This window comes from Arachis stenosperma, chromosome 6 (genome assembly GCF_014773155.1).
Source record: "Arachis stenosperma cultivar V10309 chromosome 6, arast.V10309.gnm1.PFL2, whole genome shotgun sequence".
In the NCBI taxonomy this organism is placed as follows: Eukaryota; Viridiplantae; Streptophyta; class Magnoliopsida; order Fabales; family Fabaceae; genus Arachis; species Arachis stenosperma.
Genome location: NC_080382.1, coordinates 100,782,769 through 100,803,349, shown reverse-complemented (window position 1 = coordinate 100,803,349; position 20,581 = coordinate 100,782,769). Strand labels below are relative to the sequence as shown.

At 38.2% G+C, this 20,581-nt stretch overlaps 1 pseudogene; it reads right to left on the bottom strand.

Annotated features, from left to right (window-relative positions):
• Nucleotides 1-524: 524 nt before the first annotated feature.
• Nucleotides 525-18,030, bottom strand: LOC130934333 (gamma-tubulin complex component 3-like; annotated as a pseudogene).
• Nucleotides 18,031-20,581: the final 2,551 nt, after the last annotated feature.

The following is a 20,581-nucleotide window of genomic DNA, read 5'->3' as shown; positions in this document are numbered from 1 at the left end:
AGCAACTACGCGACATCCTCGGAGCCACCACCTCCGAATCTCTTCAAGCTCAATTTCGACGCGTCTTTTACAGGGGATGAGAAGGCTGGTGTTGGAGCAGTTATCAGAAATTATGAGGGAGTTATTATGCTGGCAGCCTCATGAGATATCTCAACTACCTCTTCGATAGTGGAAATAGAAGCTATATATATATATATATATATATATATATATTTTATATTCTGGTGGAAGGAAATAGCACAAATGTAATGAATTTTTAAAGTGGTCTTTCAAATTCAGTTCGTTTATTAATTTGATCCCTAAAATTTTAATTGCACTAATTTAAATCTCCAAATTAAACTTCGAATGACATACTAGTTTTTAGCTTATTTTCGGTGTGAGTCAATAATCGGGCTATTGATGTGACACTATTACTATCACGTGACATCATTACTCACTCCACATAATCATCATCCTCTTTTTTATTCCTATTCCCATCCCTCTCTCCTTCTTTTTCCACTCTCCATTACCTCCCCCTCTCCTTTCTACTCTCTACCACCTCTTGCTATAAGTCCTTCTGCCACTATATTATCCCTTCTGATCTTCTTCCATCTTCTTCCACTTCCACCGCCACAGATTAGGAACACCTCCACTTCCACTTCCATTGCAATTTCCAACAGTCCAGAGAGTTTGAAAGAGCTTATCGTGTTTGCTAGTTCAGAAAGATCAGGCCCGACGATGTCCATTATATATTGCACAAAATCATGTTAAACAAGCAATTAGGGGTGGCAATGGGTAGGGTAGGGTAGTGTTTGAAGCCAACCCTAACCCTACCCGCGGGTTAAAATTTTTATATAAACTCAACCCTATCCTACTCGCTGGTTGAGAATATCCCAACCCTAACCCTACCCGTTCTCAACCCGCGGGTACCCGACCCTACCCGCGGATTACAAAAAAGATGCAAAATTATTATATAACTTCATGATAATTTAAAATTGAACTGACTTTTATATTAAAAAAATTAAATTATCAGTTAATGATCTTCTTTTAGTGGCTAAGGATTTTTTACATTTAGTGAGAGATCTTTAGTTCAACATCTACTTGAAATATATTTTTATATAAATATATAACATATACATATATAGGGTGCGGGTTGGTCGGGTAGGGTTGAGGCTCAACCCGCACCCTACCCGACCCGCACTAGAACCCAACCCGCACCCTACCCTACCCGCTGCGGATCGGGTTGACAACCCTATCCGATCGGGTGGAGTCGGATTGGGTACCCGCGGGTAAGGTACATGTTGCCACCCCTACAAAGGCAGTGTTTTGGAATTTGTACTGTCTGTAAATTATATCCAACAAATGCTTATTAATTCTCTTTGCAGCTTCATCAACTTGTGACTCAAGAATATCAGTTTCATCGTACCCAAAATTTTTTGTTCTTGTTGTCATCCCTATATCAGTGACAACTCCAATTGTTGCATCAACCCAATTACGATCATCACAACATACCCAAAGAAAATTGATGGAGTTCTCAGTCCTCGAAATCCGCTATGCAAGCGAGGGTAAAATGAATGAAGGAAGCATCGAGTGGTTGAGCCTATAACCTTCACGCCAAAGAAACTCATCTTTCACGATAAGCTCTCTAATGGATGTGTTCCCATTCTATGGTAGTGGAGGTGAAGGAAGACGGGAGGAGATCGGAGGGGATAGTATGGTGGCAGAGGGACTTCCAGCAGAAGGTTGTAGAGGGTGGGAAGTTGAGGGAGAGGGGAAGGAGAGGGAGAGATGGTGGAGGGTGGAGGTGGGGGATAGAGATAGGGATGAGAAACAGAATAATAATGATGTGGGGTGAGTGATGATACCTGATAAGTGGATATTTTATACGCTTTTTGGCATCATTTTCATATAGTTTTTAGCATGTTTTAGTTAAGTTTAATTAATTTTTCATAGGTTTTAGTGTAAAATTCATATTTTTGAATTCTACTATGAGTTTATGTGTTTTTATGCAATTTCAGGTATTTTCTGGCTAAAATTGAGGAGCTGGAGCAAAAGTCTGATTCAGAGGCAGAGAAAGCACTGCAGACGCTGTCAGGATCTGACCTCCTTGCACTCAAAAGATCTTTTCTGGAACTACCAAAGTCCAAATGGAGCGTTCTTAATGGCTATGGAAAGCTAACATCTAGGGCTTTCCATGAATGTATAATAGTTTATACTTTGCTTCCGAATTGAAGGCCCAAAACTGGCGTTCAATGCAAGCCATCTGCCTTATTATTCTAGCGTCCAACACCCAAGGGAGGAGAGACCAGCGTCCAACGCCTAAGAAGGTGCTCCTAGCTAGTGTTCAATGCCCTAGAGCCATCCTAGCACATGGCTTACTCTTTTCCTCAGCGCAAACACTCACCAAGTGGGCCCCAGAAGTGTATTTTCGTACTAAAAGACTATTTTACCCTTCTTATGTAATCCTTAGTCATTAGTCTAGTATTTATTTGAGAACTTTTATACTTTTAGGGAGGAACTAGTTCTTTGGAACACTTTACACGTTTCATTGTATTTTCTATTAGTATGAGTCTCTAAACCTCCTAGGTTGAGGGGAGGAGCTCTGCTGAGTTTTATGGATTAATAAAAGTATTACTGTTCTATCTTCAATCCGTGTTTGATTCTTTATTCTAAGATGTATCTTCGTTCTTCATCCTTACGAATGTGTTGAACTGGCACAAGGTTATCTCATTCTACATGGGTTCAAAGTTAGTCTTTCATCGGACAATGATGAACTACTAGCTTGATTATACATCTCTTACACGGCTAACCCACGACTTCGTTGGGGACTTCTCGAGACACCAGTTCAGCCGAGGTATAGGGAGATTATGGTCTTTGTGGTAGAGGCTAGAACCAAAGGTGCAGCATTCTCTGATCCAGAAGATTTGACTTTGTCTGTGGCGTTTTGAGTAGGATCACTAAGGGGAATGGACTACAGGAGCTTCACCCTTAATCAGACTGGATGCGCACTAACCCAGGTGTTCAACTTTGGAGGAGAATCGGCGACCTCTCAAGAAAGGCGTTGATCACATACAGCCTGCCATAGAAGAAATCATTCACAGTTAGAGGAGACAGTAAAACTGAATTGATCCAGAAGAATAAAGCATCTCTGAAGCCTTAACCATCTTCTTATCATTACATTCACCATCAATTGAGTAACGTTATCTTTATTTTACTTTTATGCGTTTTAAACAATCAACCAACTTTTCTATCCGCCTGACTAAGATCTACAAGATAACCATAGCTTGCTTCAAATCACAATCCTCGTGGGATCGACCCTGACTCACTCAGGTATTACTTGGACGACCCAGTGCACTTGCTGGTTCAGTTGTGCGAAGTGTAATTCCGTGCACCAATACCACGTGACAATAGTGGTGCCTAGGGGTGGCAAACGGGCCTAAACCCGCCGGGCCGGCCCGTGTAACCCGCCAAAAAAGGCGGGCTGGGCTGGAAAATTGGGACCGCCAAATAGCAAAAGCCCGCTTAACCCACACCGCTTAAACCGCGAGCTTTGGCGGGCTTTGGCGGGGCGGGGCGGGCTTCCCCGCCGGGCTTAGTATTTTTTAGCGAGGGGGTATTTTTACAATTTTTTTTACCAAAATCCAACTTCTCCCAACCCAACTTACAAGAGAATGAAGATGAAAATTGAGTGTTTTGGATTATGTTTATTTTGTTTTAGAGACAATATTTATAATTATGTTTTAGATTATGTTTATTTTGCTTTGGGAACAATATTTATAATTATGTTTTGGATGAAAACTTAGTTTATAATTATGTTTATTAGATATTTATAATTACAAAGACTAATGTTTGTGAATATAAAAATTATAATTTGTTTATACTTTTAGAAATTATAATAGTTAAAAGTAAAAAATAAAAGAAATTTTTTTATGTCTTTATATATATTATTTAATAGTTAAAAGTAAAAAAAAAAAAGGATATTTGGCGGGCTTGGCCCGCCAGCCCGCCAACCCGCCGTTAGGCGGGGCGGGCTGGGATTCTGGGACCGCCTCAATAGGCGGGGCGGGGCGGGCCAGCCCGCCTAAGGGCGGGCTTTTGGCGGGGCGGGGCGGGGCGGGGCGGGCTTCCCCGCTTGCCACCCCTAGTGGTGCCACATTAGCCGTCCGATTATTGACTCACACCAAAAATAGACTGAGGGACTAGTATGTTGGCTGGAGTTCAATTTGGAAGTTTAAATTAGTGCAATTGAAATTTCAGGGGGTCAAATTGGTACACAAACCAAATCTAGGAGACCACTTTAGAGATTTAGTCAACACAAATGTGATTAAGGCTCCAGAAAGAGACACCCCTTTTTGGAAAATCTTGGGCTTATTATGTCAAATTACAGAAGCCTTTTGTATTTATTAATAGGAATAAAACACACAATTCGCTACTTGCAAGAATTAAAGAAGCAGCAAACTGGAACACACCAAGAATTTTAACACGAAAAACCTCCTTAATGTGAAAAGTAAAAGTCACTAGTTATAAGATCACGAAAATATCTTCACTATAATTAAAATAGAGTACAAGAGAGTCACAAATCACTGCATAAGACATTCATACAACAAGTCAAACAACCCAACCACATCAAAGCTTACAAAACAAGAAGATGAAATACCACAAAAATAGACCTACTGCTATGTTGCAAATATCTCCCACTACAGACCTCGTATCAAATATCTGAATGGTGTAAAGCAAGAACTAGGTGTGCAAAACACTTAGTTTAATTTTTATCTTAATCCAACGATTAATAAATCTGCAGCCGCCAATTTACAAAGACAACTTTGTATGTGTGCAAAATGACTTTTTCTCTTCTTTCCTCTCAAGTGTTTTTTTTTGGCATTCAAGTGTTTGTTGTTCTTGCTAAATGAGACATCTCTCACTCAAACCTAACTCAATCTCAACTACTTCACCCTCAAACAAGAGTAATCATGGGATTTGATACCAACATTTGGGCCTTTTCTCCACATAGGAAGGGAGTTCGAAACCCAACAAATACCCTTTCACAATTACGTGGAGGTAACTCCCAATTTGGTGATTAAGCAACAAGTTTCAAACTTTCACCTTGATAATACCTTGGTCAATATATGAGAACCATTCTGATAAGTATGAATCTTTTCAATTTCTAACAACTTGGCATCCAAAATATCACGTATCCAATGATACCTCACGTCAATATGTTTGGACTAAGAATGAAAAGTTGAGTTTTTACTAAGATGTATAGCACTTTACCTATCACAAAATAACATAAACTTCTCTTGAGCAAACTTGAGTTCCTTCAAAAATTTCTTCATCTAAGGCATCTCCTTGCATGCTTCAATAATTCAATAAACTTGGTCTCTATAGTAGACAAAGCAACAAATTTTGGCAATCTAGGTTGTCAAGATATAGCTCCACTTACAAAGTTGATTAAAAAGTCTGAAATGGACCTTCTAGAATCAAATATCTCTTTCCATGTCTTTGTCTATATAGCTAGCTAGAATAGGCTTCTCACCTCCATAACACAACTTCATGCTAGAAGTACTATGAAAATATCTCATTATCCATTTTACAACATTCCAATGCTCTTTTTTTTTAGTTTGAAATAAAATGGCTAACACAACTAACATGAGTTATATCTAGTTTTGTGCATACCATAGCATACATTAAACTATCGACAGCTGATGTATATGAAATTTTTTTCATGTCTTTCTTCTCTTATTTACTACATAGACTTTCCTTGTAACTCAATTTGAAGTGTGTAGCAAGAGGAGTGCTAATAGTCTTTGCTTTCTCTATTTGGAACCTATGCAATATTATCTCAATATATTTCTACTGTGAGAGCCAAAATTTCTTCTCCTTTCTATCATGCTCGATTCTTATACCAAGAATCTTCTTTGTTGACCCAAGATTCTTCGTTGCAAATGACATCATAAGTTACTTCTTCAACATGTCAATCCTAGAAGCATTCTGACCAATATTAAGCATGTCATTAACATATATCAAAAGGATAATAAATCATTATTAGCAAACTATTTAGCAAATATACAATGATCAGAATTAGTCTTTTTGTAGCCTTGTTTTGCCGTCACAGACTCGAACATCTTGTACCATTGTCTCAGAACTTGCTTCAAGTCATATAAACTCTTCTTCAGTTTACAAAGATGATCCTCTTTGCTTTTTACTATGAAACCTTCAGGTTGTTCTATGTAAATTTCATTCTTAAGATTGTCTGAAGGAAAGCAATTTTCATATCCATATGCTCTATCTCTAAATCAAGATTTGCAACGGACTCAAAATAGTTCTAATAGAAGATCTTCTTAGAACCAGTGAATAGATTTCATTATAGTTAACTCCTTTTTTAAACATGTAACCCTTGACCAACCAATCTAGTTTTGTACCTTGAAGACTGAGAATTTTTTTCATGCTTCAATCTATAAATCCACCTGTTTTGCAAAACTTCTTCTTTTTTGGCAACTTCACAAGTTCAAATATTTGATTATCATGCAAGGGTTGTATTTCATCTTGTATTACATCAAACTATTTCTTATTATCGTCACCTTCCATAGCTTCCTCATCATATTCAAGTTCTCCCCCATTAGTCAAGGTTACATACTCATTAGGAAGATACCTCATTGAAGGTCAACGCCCTCTAGTAGATCTCCTAGGACAGAAACTTGGTAAAACTTTAGGTAGCTAAAGTTGATTAGCAACATCATCACCAACAGGAGCTTCAAGTGGATCTCCCATATGCTAATCATTAGGAACTAAATGCTCATTTTGCTGCATATGATCATGAGCTTGATTATTTGCTAGTTCTGGTAAAAGAGGTGGTTGACCTAGATCTACATCAATAAGTTCATTACTCTCATGTGATTGACTCTTCTCTACCTTATTATTATCTTCAATGGTTTAGTTTTCAATAAATTCTACATAAGGGCTTCTTACAAGTGTTTTTTCAACTAGATCATAAAACTTGTAACCAAACTCATACTGAGCATACCCAATAATAATGCATTGTCTTGCCTTCATATCCAATTTGGGTCTCTCATCCTTTGGAACATGAACAAAAATTCTTTGCATATGAAAATTTTCAAATGATCATATGAGAAATCTTTTCCTGACCAAACATAATTTGGAACAACATTATTCTACCAACTAAATCTGTGATTCTCTTCTACTTCTTTACAACTATCACAACCAAATTGTAAAAACTAATTCAAACCAATCATTAGTCAGCAACTATCTCAATCACTAACTTAAGCTAACCCTCACACTTTAAGCCCCCTCAGAGTGCTAGTCGGATAAAGAACTTCTTTGTGCTTTTTCAATCATTTACTGCTTCCAAGACTTCTTCATCTTGGTTTCTGAAGCGTTTCGGCTTTTGTCCTTCAAGGAGAGGATCGTTCGTAGTATTTGCTATCGTGTTCTCTTCTCGGAATCTTCTTTAAGGTTGGTTTCCTTTTCCCTTTCACCATTTTTTCCTTTCTTGTTTTCTTAGGATTACTCGCTATTGAGCTTTTCCTTTCGCTTATTATTAGCTTTTGACTTTCTTGCGGGCTTGATGCTTGATTGTGGAGTGCTTTGAAAATGTTTTGGAGTAACATAAAGATTTTGCTTTTCGCACCTCTGTGATTATTAACCTGTTGACTGTGCGTTACATTTCCCCTAATGGTGTCACTTTAAGGTAATGTTGAATGGGAAGTGACACCATTATATTTCTGTGAGAATTTGAAAAGAGTAGTTTTCTTTTGTTTTCTGTTGATTTGCCCGACCTCTTTGAGGCGGTATCTGACTTCTTTAGTAACGGGCTTCTTATTTTTGTATTTGTAGGTGTAGCCTATATGTCTCGCTGTGTTATTATGAATACGTCAACCAAAGTCCCTCCTAGTCTTCTAGTTTAGGTAGATAGTGTTGTTCTTTGCTGTGTTCCCGTGATTGATAGGGAGTACTGTGATGAACTTCGTAAGTACCATAGTATTTGTGAGAATAGGGAGGATGAGAAAAGTTATGTGCTAGATCCACCTGACCTGGAGGAGAGAGTATGTTCCCCCCCCCCCTTTAGTGGATTCAGAGCGGCCTTTCTTTTACACCTATGACTGCTTCTTTACTAGGTTAAGCATCCGACTTCCTTTTACTCCCTTTGAAATGGAAGTTTTTAGGTCTTGTAACCTTGCCCCTACCCAACTACATCCGAATTCCTGGGCCTTCGTGAAGATGTACGAGCTCTTATGTCAGGATTTAAATGTCGAACCCTCTGTAAATGTTTTTTTTTATCTTTTTGTTGTAACAAAACCTTACAGTTCCTCAAAGAAGTCGGGATGGATGTCCTTCTGAGCTGTACAAGGTCAGAATGTTTTTTCTATCTTTGACGTTTCGTTTCATGATTTCAAAAATCACTTCTTTAAGGTCCGAGCTATTGATGATTCCTGACCTTTCTTTTTTCCTGAGAATTAAGAACCCCCTTTTTCTCTCTGTACTGGCAAGATAGCCTTATAATTCATAAAGTTGACTTATCCAAGTTAGATGACCTAGAGAGGGGTGTGGTAGATTTTTTATTAAATACTTGGGGTCAGCCTCCCCATTTGGATACAAAAAGATTCTTAGGAGATCTCAGCCTTTTGAAGTCAGAGCTTGGTAGCTCCGTTTTCCTTTTCTTGTTGAATTTTATTCATTTCCAGCTTTGTTGTTTCTAAATATATTCTGCTTTGGTTTGCAAAAAATATGGCCCCAAAATCAGTCATGAAGTTTCTTTAAAACACAAAAAAGATTGTGGTAGCTCGGAGCCTTCAGCAACAGAAAGAGGTCGGAGTGGCTTTTTTGCAGCAGGAGGTCGTGAAGCCTATCCGATCTTCTCTTAGAAAGAGGTCGGGGTCAGATCCTTCCGATCCGAAAGTTGTTATCCCTACTCCCCTCTCCTGCCTTATCCGCTCAGAGTCCACTCCTTCATATCATTCTTGCATTAAACTTCTCTCCAAAAAACAAAAAAATTGATAAAGAGTAGAGCATCTATACCATAAAATTTGATGCTTTAGCTTGGGGGGAAGAGAACCTTCTTCCTTGCCATCGTGTGAGAATGGATGATGAGACGATTCAAAACCACCTACAAACTTTGGCTCGTGGGGGCTCCGCCTTGTGAAAGTCTGTTCTCTATCTAGGGAGTTGAGGGGCTTTCCCATACAAGCTACAACTAGCGCCTTGGTGGCCGCTCCAGCCGATGTGGAGAGGCTGAGTGAGATTAAGGTGGAGTTGGAGCACGAGAGGGGTATATTAAAGGCCGACTTGGAGAGAGCTTGGGAGAGGGCAAACAAGGCTGAGGCTGCTACTGCCTTGGCCGAGGAGAAGGCCAAGAAGTTCCAAGAGGTCTATACTCATGTTTTTGGGAAGAAGATGGCCCAAGAGGAGGAGTTAAAGAAGATGAAGGAGGAATTGGCTGGGTTCAGGATTTGGCTGCTTTGGGCATGGATGAAATGTTCGAGAACCTAAAAGCCCAAATTAAGATCATAGCTCCTGACCTTGACCTCTGCCCTTTCAGCACAGACAACATAGTGGTGGATGAGAAGATAGTCCTTACACCCGAGTCGGACGATGAGGAGGATCCTCCTTAGAATCTGAAGACTTTGGGACCTTAGGTTGGTCTGACCTCCACCTCAGGAGCCCAACCTAAAGCTGCTGTTGTGGAGACCTCTTCTTCTGCTCCTGAGATTCACTCGGCCGTGCCAGTCTCCATGCATCCTCCAACTCCATCGGCCATGGGCAAAGACGCCATAACTCGAGCGGCTTTCAATCCTCTGATGGGTGAGAAGTCTTAAGCTTTTTTAGATTTCTTTGTTATTTTTTGTTTTTCATAATAGCCCGACCTGTGGGCTTTGCTAATGCTTTGACTTTTGTAATAGTTTGTAGTTTTGAACATTTTTACCTTTTAGTTGTTGTTTTTCAACTTCCCTTAAGTAATGTTCAGAACTTTATCACAGTTGCAGAGTACCCTTTTGTTGAAAACTTATAGTAAGGTGTAATTTGTTTTTACTCTTGAATCTTTATTAATTTCCTTATGTAGGCCCGACTTCGAGTAATCGATCTTTGTTAAGTTATTTTTACAACTCTGTTTTTGTTCCAACCTGTTTTGAGATCGCTTTGTACGAGTGACGATCGGATTTTTCCTAGTAAAGAATTTCATAAAAATGATCGCGTTGTAAGTATAGCTTCTAAACCAACAGAAAATCCTTTCGTACAAACGTTTGGTTGTCATAAGTAACAAACCCCTGATAAAATTGATAACCGAAGTATTTAAACCTCGGGTCGTCTTCTCAAGGAATTGTAGGAAAGTATGATTTATTATTGGTTATGCAAAGGTATATTTTGGGGTTTTGAAAAGGTTTGAACAAGTAATTTAATTGATAAGAAAAATAAATTAATTATTAATAAAACTCTTGGCAAGGTATGAAAACTGGAAGTCTGGTGGACGAAATTGTGATCCATATTCTTTGTATTTGTATGAAATCATTATTATGGCACCGGTTGAATTCACAACTCCGTTCAACTAACCAGCAAGTGTACTGGGTCGTCCAAGTAATAAACCTTACGTGAGTAAGGGTCGATCCCACAGAGATTGTTGGTATGAAGCAAGCTATGGTCACCTTGTAAATCTGAGTTAGGCAGATTAAATTGGTTTTATGGTTTCGAAAATTAACAATAAAAAGAAATAATAAAAGGGATAGAATACTTATGCAGATTCATTGGTGGGAATTTCAGATAAGCGAATGGAGATACTGTATGGCTCAAGAACGCCTACTTTCCTACTGCTTCAACTCAATCCTTCTTACTCCTTTCCATAGCAAGCTGTGTATAGGGGTTCACCGTTCGACGATGGCTACTTTGTATCCTCTCTGGAAAATGGTCCTCTGCGCTGTCACTGGCATGGCTAATCGTCTGGAGGCATCACACTGGCCGAAGGCTACATCCTATCCTTGCAGTGAAAACTACGCTCACGCACTCTGTCACAGCACGGCTAATCACTGGTTGGTTCCCGCTCCTACTGGAATAGAATCCCTTGATTCTTTTGCGTCTGTCACTAACGCCCAGCACTTGCGAGTCTGAAGCACGTCACAGTCATTCATTACCGGAATCCTACTCGGAATACCACAGACAAGGTTAGACTTTCCGGATTCCCAGGATCCTACTCGGAATACCACAGACAAGGTGAGACTTTCCGGATCCTCATGAATGCCGCCATCTATCTAGCTTATACTACGAAGATTCTATTGGGGAATCTAAGAGATACACATTCAAGCTCAGTTGCATGTAGAACGTAGGTGGTTGTCAATCACGCGCGTTCATAGGTGAGAATGATGATGAGCGTCACATAATCATCACATTCATCATGTTCTTGGGTGTTAATGAATATCTTGGAATAAGAATAAGAGATAATTGAATGAAAAGTAATAGTAATTGTATTGAAACTTGAGGTACAGCAGAGCTCCACACCCTTAATCTATGGTGTGCAGAAACTCCACCATTGAAAATACATAAGTAAAAGGTTCAGGCATGGCCGAATGGCCAGCCCCCTGAGTGATCAAGAGACCGAATAATCAAAGGCTAAACAGTCAAGAGATTAAACTGTCAAAAGATCCTCTAATACAATAGTTAAATGTTCTATTTATAATAAACTAGCTCCTAGGGTTTACATGAGTAAGTAATTGATGCATAAATCCACTTCTGGGGCCCACTTGGTGTATGCTTGGGCTGAGATTTATCAATCCACGAGCTGAGGCTTCTCTTGGAGTTGAACTCCAGGTTATGACGTGTTTTGGGCGTTCAACTCCATATCATGACGTTTTTCTGGCGTTTAACTCCAGACAGCAGCATGTACTTGGCGTTCAATGCCAGGTTACGTCGTCAATTTCCGAACAAAGTATGGACTATTATATATTGCTGGAAATCTCTGAATGTCTACTTTCCAACGCCGTTGAGAGCGCGCCATTTGGAGTTCTGTAGCTCCAGAAAATCCATTTTGAGTGCAGGTAGGTCAGATTCCAACAGCATCAGCAGTCCTTTTGTCAGCCTTTTTCAGAGTTTTGCTCAAGTCCCTCAATTTCAGCCAAAATTTACCTGAAATCACAGAAAAACACACAAACTCATAGTAAAGTCCAGAAATGTGAATTTAACATAAAACTAATGAAAACATCCCTAAAAGTAGCTTGAACTTACTAAAAACTACCTAAAAACAATGCCAAAAAGCGTATAAATTATCCGCTCATCAAAGTCCTATCCTATTTATCCTTATCAACGATGATGAGAATTATATTTTTGCTCCCACTCAGTCAACCTCTAACTATGAAGGTAAGTCAAGTGGACCAATCAATTTAACACCTAAAGTCCTAGTCAACTCCTGAGGAAAGACTAGAGTTATAGGAATCTAAATCAATCAGCAAAGATACAATCATCAAACACGATGAGTTTGATAACTCAAGAGTCACCAATTAATCAACTAAAACCAAGAATATAAGAAACTAAATAAAAGTCATATGTCTGAAATACCTCAAATATTAATAAAAGAAATCAGATGCAACATGGAAAAGTTCATAAACAAATGAAAGAGAAAATACATAAAAAAAGAACATTGAACCTGTGATGAAGAAATCCTAAATCCTAATCCTAATTCCTAAGAGAGAGGAAAGAGCATCTCTCTCTAAAAACTACATCTAAACTTTAAAAAGTGAATTACGATCTGATATCTTGAGCCTCTGCATGTTTCCTGACCTTAATCTGTGTTTTTGGGCCGAAATCTGGGTCAAAACGCGGCCCGAAACTGTCTCCAGCGTATTCTGAAATTTCTGCAGATCGCGCAGGTCACGCGTACGCGTCGGTCACGTGTACGCGTCATTCAGTGTTTTTCTTGCCACGCGTGCGCGTCAGGCACGCGCTCGCGTCGTTTGCGCGAACTCCAATCCACACGTACGTGTCAAGCACGCGTACGCGTCGCTGTGATTTTGTCCAATTTGTGTGCACGTGTCAGCCATGCATGCGCGTCGCTGTTCGCTGGTTGTCTCCTTTATTTCTTATGCTCCTTTCCTTTTCGCAAGCTTCCTCTCTATTCTCTAAGTCATTCCTGCCCTATGAAGCCTGAAACACTTAACACACGGATCACGGCATCGAATGATATAAAGGAGAATTAAAGTACACAATAAAAAGATCTCTATGAAGCAAGTTTTCAATCATGGAACAGTTTTGGGAAGGAATTGTAAATTCATGCAAATCATATGAATAAGTGGGCAAGAATTTGATAAAAAACCACTCAATTAAACACAATATAAACCATAAAATAGTGGTTTATCAACCTCCTCACACTTAAACATTAGCATGTCCTCATGCTTAGCTTAAGGAGATAAAACAAATGAGTAAGGAAAAGCAAGACTCATGCAATGCAACCTATGAATGTGAATGCAACTTACATGCTAAAATGATTCTACCTACTTGGTGAAAAAGTAAATAAATCTTTCAAGAATAAATATGAACTGGATTTCACTAATTCAAATCACAAAATAAAGTACAAATAACTTGCAAGAAGAAAATAGCTCATGAAAGCAGGGAACAAGGAATCGAGCATCGAACCCTTACTAGAAGTGTATGCACTCTAATCGCTCAAGTGTTTAAGGTTCGATTCTCTCAATTCTCTACTAACCTTGCTTTCTAAGGCTTGCTCTTCTTCTACCAATCAACAAAAGTTTAATGCACAAATACATAAATCAAGAGGTCTTTTAAGGGTTGTAATGGGGTTAGGGTCAAGGTAGGATTGTATTTGGCCAAGTGGACTAAAATCTAAATCCTTAATTAACCTAAACTTTTTCCACTTAACTAAAGACAATCCATATAATCATAATACAAGATCTAACTGCCCATTAACTATGTTTTGCCACATATTCATGCATCCTAGTTTTAATACAACTCATATGCATTGCTTTCACCATTTGCTTTGGGGCATTTTGTCCCCTTTTTATTTTTCTGCTCTTTTTCTTTTCTTTTTCTCTCTTTTTTTATTTTTTTTTATTTATTTTTCTTTTCTTTTGTTTTTCTCAAAGCATACGATTAAGGTATTGAATGCATAAACATGTTCTCAACATTTTTCACATTTTCACAGAAAGTCTAACATACTCAATTCCCAAACCAAACGTTTCCAAACCCACTTTCTCCACACTTAATTCATGAGCACTTTCACTAGTCTAAGCTAATCAAGGATTCAAATTAAGGACATTATTATTTTTCGCTTAGAGTTAGTGATGAGCTAAAGTAAAGAACAAAGGGGTATAATAGGCTCAATATTGGTTTGCAAGGGATAATAAAAGGTAAGGCCATATGGGTATGTAGGCTAAGTGAAATAAGGGCTCAATCATATAAGTGCATGCATACATTAAACCATGGAAATATAGAATCAAACAAGACAAAGATCATAATTTTAGAGAGAACAACACACACCAAAAATAAAATATTGGTTGATAAAATGCAACTAATCAAGTAGGCTCAAAATCTTACAGATTTTGTGTATTCGAGCTCTAAAACCATGTTCCAAAATAAAATTTCTTCAAACAAATTTTTTCAAAAAGTTTAATTCAAATTAGTGAAATGCTATAAAAATTTCCTTGAAAAAGAAAATGTTACTTCACCCAAGTGGTAAAATATGCACAAAATCAAGAAAATATGCAAATGCAACAATGAACAAACAAAGAAAATAAAACATTGGTGTTGAGATAGAAGAGTAACTAACCCATGGAGATCGAGATCGACCTCCCCACACTTAGAGATTGCACCGTCTTTGGTGCATGCAAAGATGTGCAGGTGGGCGGGGGTTGTGGTTCCTCAGTTGGTGCTCGTTATAGAGTCTTTCTCTTTACCCTTCTTGGTGGCCATCCTGAAAAGAAAAAAGAGAAAGGGACATGAAGTCAAAGGGATAGAGCAAGGCAGAGGGCAGTACGAGTGATAATCATGCCAAAGTAAAGAAGAATGTCGTGAACACATGGTCGCGACTCCATGAAATTAGGACATCAATGGAAATATAGCATGATGAATTGAGACAATTAAATGCAAGATATTTATTGGCATGCGGGCAAAGGCATGAGTAGCATAGATCAAGCATTAAAAGCCAAAATGTATTATCAGTCGTAAGAAACTAACAATAATATTTGTATTGTCAATTATATTTAATTAATAAAATATTGAAAGGGTTTGGTGAAAAACAAGCATTAGAGTAGAAGGATAGAATAATTAAGAATTCACAATGCCATATGGGCTTTTCACAAATACGTAGTATGCATGTTTAATATGATAGGGGAGAATGAAATTGGAACATGCAAGCATTCCTAAAACAATTAATATGAATTGTCAAACAACTCCATAATAATCCACAGGTAATAGTGAAAGGCCTAAATAAAGTTCCAACACCAACATAAAAATGCATGAAGAAGAAAGAAAAAGAGAATGTTATGCAGAATTGTCAAAACGTGGCCCGAAACTGTCTCCAGCGTATTCTGAAATTTCTGCAGATCGCGCAGGTCACGCGTACGCGTCAGTCACGCGTACGCGTCGGTCAGCATTTTTCTTGCCATGCGTGTGCGTCAGGCACGCGCTCGCGTTATTTGCGCAAACTCCAATCCACGCGTACGCGTCAAGCACGCATACGCGTCGCTGTGATTTTGTCCAATTCGCGCGCACGCGTTAGCCATGCATGCGCGTTACTGTTCGCTGGTTGTCTCCTTTATTTCTTATGCTCCTTCCCTTTTCGCAAGCTTCCTCTCCATTCTCTAAGCCATTCCTGCCCTATGAAGCTTGAAACACTTAACACACGGATCACGGCATCGAATGGTATAAAGGAGAATTAAAATACACAATAAAAAGATCTCTAGGAAGCAAGTTTTCAATCATGGAACAGTTTTGGGATGGAATTGTAAATTCATGCAAATCATATGAATAAGTGGGCAAGAATTTGATAAAAACCACTCAATTAGACACAATATAAACCATAAAATAGTGGTTTATCAACGAGTTATTTGTATAACTTCTTACATTAACTTTTACCTCGTCGCTTTATCTTGCCGACAACTTTTAGGCCGGGTAATGATTTTTGCGGTTTGTCGAGCTTAAGTTAATGCGTTTGAAATAGAAAACTTTTAAAAAGAAATAGACAAGGAATCTTTTATTAATGTTTAAGAAATTCCTTTATAGAGCTATTTACTAAAAGCTTGGGTGCCCCTAGCCCTTATGCTGGTGCCTCATAAAAAAACCCTTTTTATTGGAAAAAAGAATGCACATAGGTACAAGACTTTTAGCAATAGTATCTTTTTAGGTTACAAGCGTGCCAAGACCTCGGGAGCTCCCGCCCTTGGAGGTCGGACACCTTATAGGAACCTTTGCCTAGGATCTCTACTATCTTGTAAGGTCCTTTCCAATTTGCAGCTAGCTTTCCATCACCTGACTTCTGTATTCCGATGTCGTTTCGAATTAGGACGAGGTCGTTGGTCGTGAAGTTTCTCTTGATCACCTTTCTATTGTATCTTAGATCCATCCTTTGCTTCAGGGATTCCTCCTTAATCCAAGCTCTTTCTCAGATTTCACAGAGGAGGTCGAGCTCTTCTTTTTTAGCCTGGGCGTTAGCTCTTTCGTTGTAAAATAAAACTCTAGGTGATTCTTCAGCTATTTCTATAGGGATCACTGCTTCCATTCCGTATGCAACTTGGAAGGGTGATTCTCCCATTGTGGAATGTGGAGTGGTCTGATATGCCCACAAGACTTGAGGAAGCTAGTCCACCCAAGCTCCTTTCACATCTTGTAATCAGCATTTTAACCCAACCAATATGACTTTATTGGTAGCTTCAACTTGTCCATTGGTCTGGGGGTGCTCCACGGATGTAAATTGATGTTTTATTTTCAGGTCAAACACTAAGTTTCTAAAGGTCGAGTTAGAAAATTGAGTTCCATTGTCCGTGGTGATAGAGTGTAGGGACCCTAAACCTTGTGACAATATTTTTGAACAAGAATTTTTGACTTCTTTGGGCAGTAATGGTTGCTAAGGGCTCTGTCTCAATCCATTTAGTAAAGTAGTCAATCTCCACTATCAGGTATTTGACTTGGCTTGGTGCTTGTGGGAATGGTCTAAGTAGATCAAGACCTCATTTCGCGAATAACCATGGTGAGCTAACACTGATGAGCTCTTCAGGGGGCGCCACATGGAAACTAGCATGTTTTTTGCAAGGTAGGCACGTGTTAACAAACTCAGCCGCCTCTTTTTGTAAGGTCAGCCAGAAAAAGCTAGCTCATATCACTTTTTTTGCTAATGACCGAGCTGCTAGGTGGTTTCCACATATGCCACTACGTACGTCCTCCAAGACTTCCTTTGTACTAGAGGTCGGAAAGCATTTTAAGAGAGGCGTTGAGATCCCTCTTTTGTATAGGATATTGTGGACTAGTGTATAGTTTTGTGCCTCTTTTACGAGCCTTTTGGCCTCCTTTTCATCTTTAGGGAGCATGTCAAATTTGAGGTAGTTGACTATAAGGGTCATCCACCCTAAATGTTGATTGTGTATAGTCAGTACTTTTTCTTCCTTTGATATGACTGGCGTTTGTAAAGTCTTTTAAATGAGACTTCTATTGTTGCCTTCTGACTTGGTGCTGGCTAACTTTGATAGAGCATCAGCTCGGGCATTGGACTTCTGAGTTACGAGTTATATGTCGGACCTCACTTTTTAAAAAGAGTGTCAGTTGTTCTCGTGTCTCATCCAGGTACTTCTTCTTAGTGGGATCTTTAGCTTGGTAGGTGCCATTAATTTGTGACGTCATTACCTGCAAATCACTGAATACCACTACCTTTTCTGCCTCCACTTCTTTAGCTAGCTTCAATCCAACAAGTAGAGCTTCATATTCTTCATCATTATTGGAAGTAGGGAATTTGAACGTTAAGGATACTTCTATCCGAGTTCCTTGATCGCTTTCTAGAATAACACAAGTTCCTCTTCCAGACTTGTTTGATGACCCATCTACATACATACTCTATGTAGTAGGGTTTTCAGGACTTTTAGTGTATTCAGCGATGAAGTCGGCGAGGTATTGCGATTTGATGGTTGTCTGAGTTTTGCATCTTAAATCAAACTTGGACAGTTCTACTGCCCATTGTAAAATCCTCCTAGCCAAGTTTATTTTTTGTAGGATATTTTTCATTGGTTGACTAGTGCGAACTTTAATGGTATGGGCTTGGAAGTAAGGTCGGAGCCTTCGCGATGTAAGAACAAAGGCATAAGCAAACTTTTTTATCTTTTGATAATTCAGCTCTGCCCCTTGTAAGTATTTGCTGATGAAGTAGATAAGTTGCTGCCCTTTTATGTCTTCTCAGACCATGGCCGAGGTATAGCACGAGTTCTTCCCCTTTTTCAGGTCGGGTAAGTATGGGTGGTTGTCCCAAGAATATCTTGAAGTCTTAGAAGGCCTATTCGCATTCTAGGGTCCATTCAAATTGCTTCCCTTTCTTTAAAATTGAGTAGAGGAGAAGTGATTTTAGAGCTGACCTTGCTGAAAATCTAGATAAAGCGGCCAACCTTCCATTTAGTTTTTGGACCTCTTTAACATAAGTCGGGCTCTTCACATTGAGTCACTACAAGAAAAACACCCATTCAGGTACACTTGAAAAGTGTAGTCAAAAATGAAAAAAAAATGATTCCTTAGGCAAAGGCTACGCTTTTTAGGCTTTGGAGACGCTTTTTTGGGGGATGCCTATACTAGTGTTGCCTATTCTCAAAGGCTACACTTTTTTGTATCAAAGGCTACACTTCTGGCCTTTGGGAATAGGGTGCGCTATTTAGCTGATGCTGTCCAAGAACAAAGGCTACGCTTTTCAGCACAAATGGTTACCAGAATTCAAAAAAATAGGCTACACTTTTCAAGGCTACTGCATCACTTTATAAACGTAACAAATAATATACCTATAGCTACTCTATATAAGTGTAGCCTTTTGTCCCTCATTTTTTTTAAATTTCTGTTTAAATCTAATATTTGAGAATATAATTATATATATAATCCTGTATTTTTAATTAAATTAGTTAACTATTATAAAATAAAAATAAATACATAATAATACCATACAATAATTTTTAAATAATAAAAATTATCATGAAACAAAATATATTTATATAATGAACCAAAAATATTGGGATGATCATAATTTTAAATATTCATACATCTCACCCTAGAATAAGCATACTCATATCAAACTATGCATGAGACCACTTAGAGTTTACTACTAATAAATTAGGAAAAATCAAAATATTATATACAAATGTATCTTCTAATAAAAGACATAATCATTAATCATACATCTTTCAATTTCCAACACTAGCTCCATCTTTGCCAAAAAATCATCATGATAAACATCTCAATCTTCACTCATATCTTCAGAATTATCCTGCATAATTATATAGAAAAATAATTATGAGTTGAAAAAGTACAACAAGAAAAAAAATAATTAATATATTAATAACACATACAAACTGATTCGTAATTATAAAAATAAAAAAATCAAAATAATTATTTAACGAGACAAAAATTCAGATATGAAATATAAATTAATACTGATAGTATTAATTTCTAAAATTATCTTTCAGAAATTTTCAGATTGAAAATATGATATTTTTGTCTTTACTATTATACTAGTAGTATTAAATAAATATATAATTAGGAGTTATTAAATCCAAGTCACATGATATATAATACCCGCTGAAGCACTTGTTTTGAGGGAGCCAACTTTTTAATTGCTTGTTTCACCATTATTCTAGTTGACAAGATCTCTTCTAATAAGTGGGGAAGCACAGCTCTGCAAATCTGAATTACATTAAGTTACTTTATACTCTACATAAATGAGTTATGCGAAGGGGCTAAAATAATCTACCACTAAATACTGAATATCAAATGTTTAAGATAGAGGGTGCTCACCCAGTGTGGTTTGTAACCACACTGATCTCAATACAGAAACTCGTTTACATGAGAAGCCAACTAAGTCTCCACTCGATGGTTAGAGGATGTTGTCACTGAGTTTCATTTTCTGAAAGGTAGAATAAAATAGAACGTCAGCGCTACTTCCCGGATCTAGTAGGACCCTCTTTACCATCAAATCTCCCAATTGAAGAGAGATAATTACAGGGTCATCCAGATTTTGAATATTGCAATCGAAATTGGCGGGTGTGAATGTCATTCGCGGAAATTGGGGGGCAGGTTTGGGTTCACTTTGGGACCCTTCAACTGAATACATTGTTCGGAAAGTCCTTTTCCGAGCCGAGCTTGATGCTCCTCCACTTGCATATCCACCTGAAAGACAGTTGATTATTGAAGCCTGAAACACTTAACACACAGATCAAGGCATCGAATGGTAATAGGAGAGGATTAAGATTAGCTAAATTAAGACCAAAGAAGCATGTTTTCAATCATAGAACTAAACTAGGAAGGAATTGTAAAATCATGCAAATCCTATGAATAAGTGGGTGAAAAGCTTGATAAAACCACTCAATTAAATATAATATAAACCATAAAATAGTGGTTTATCAATTATGCC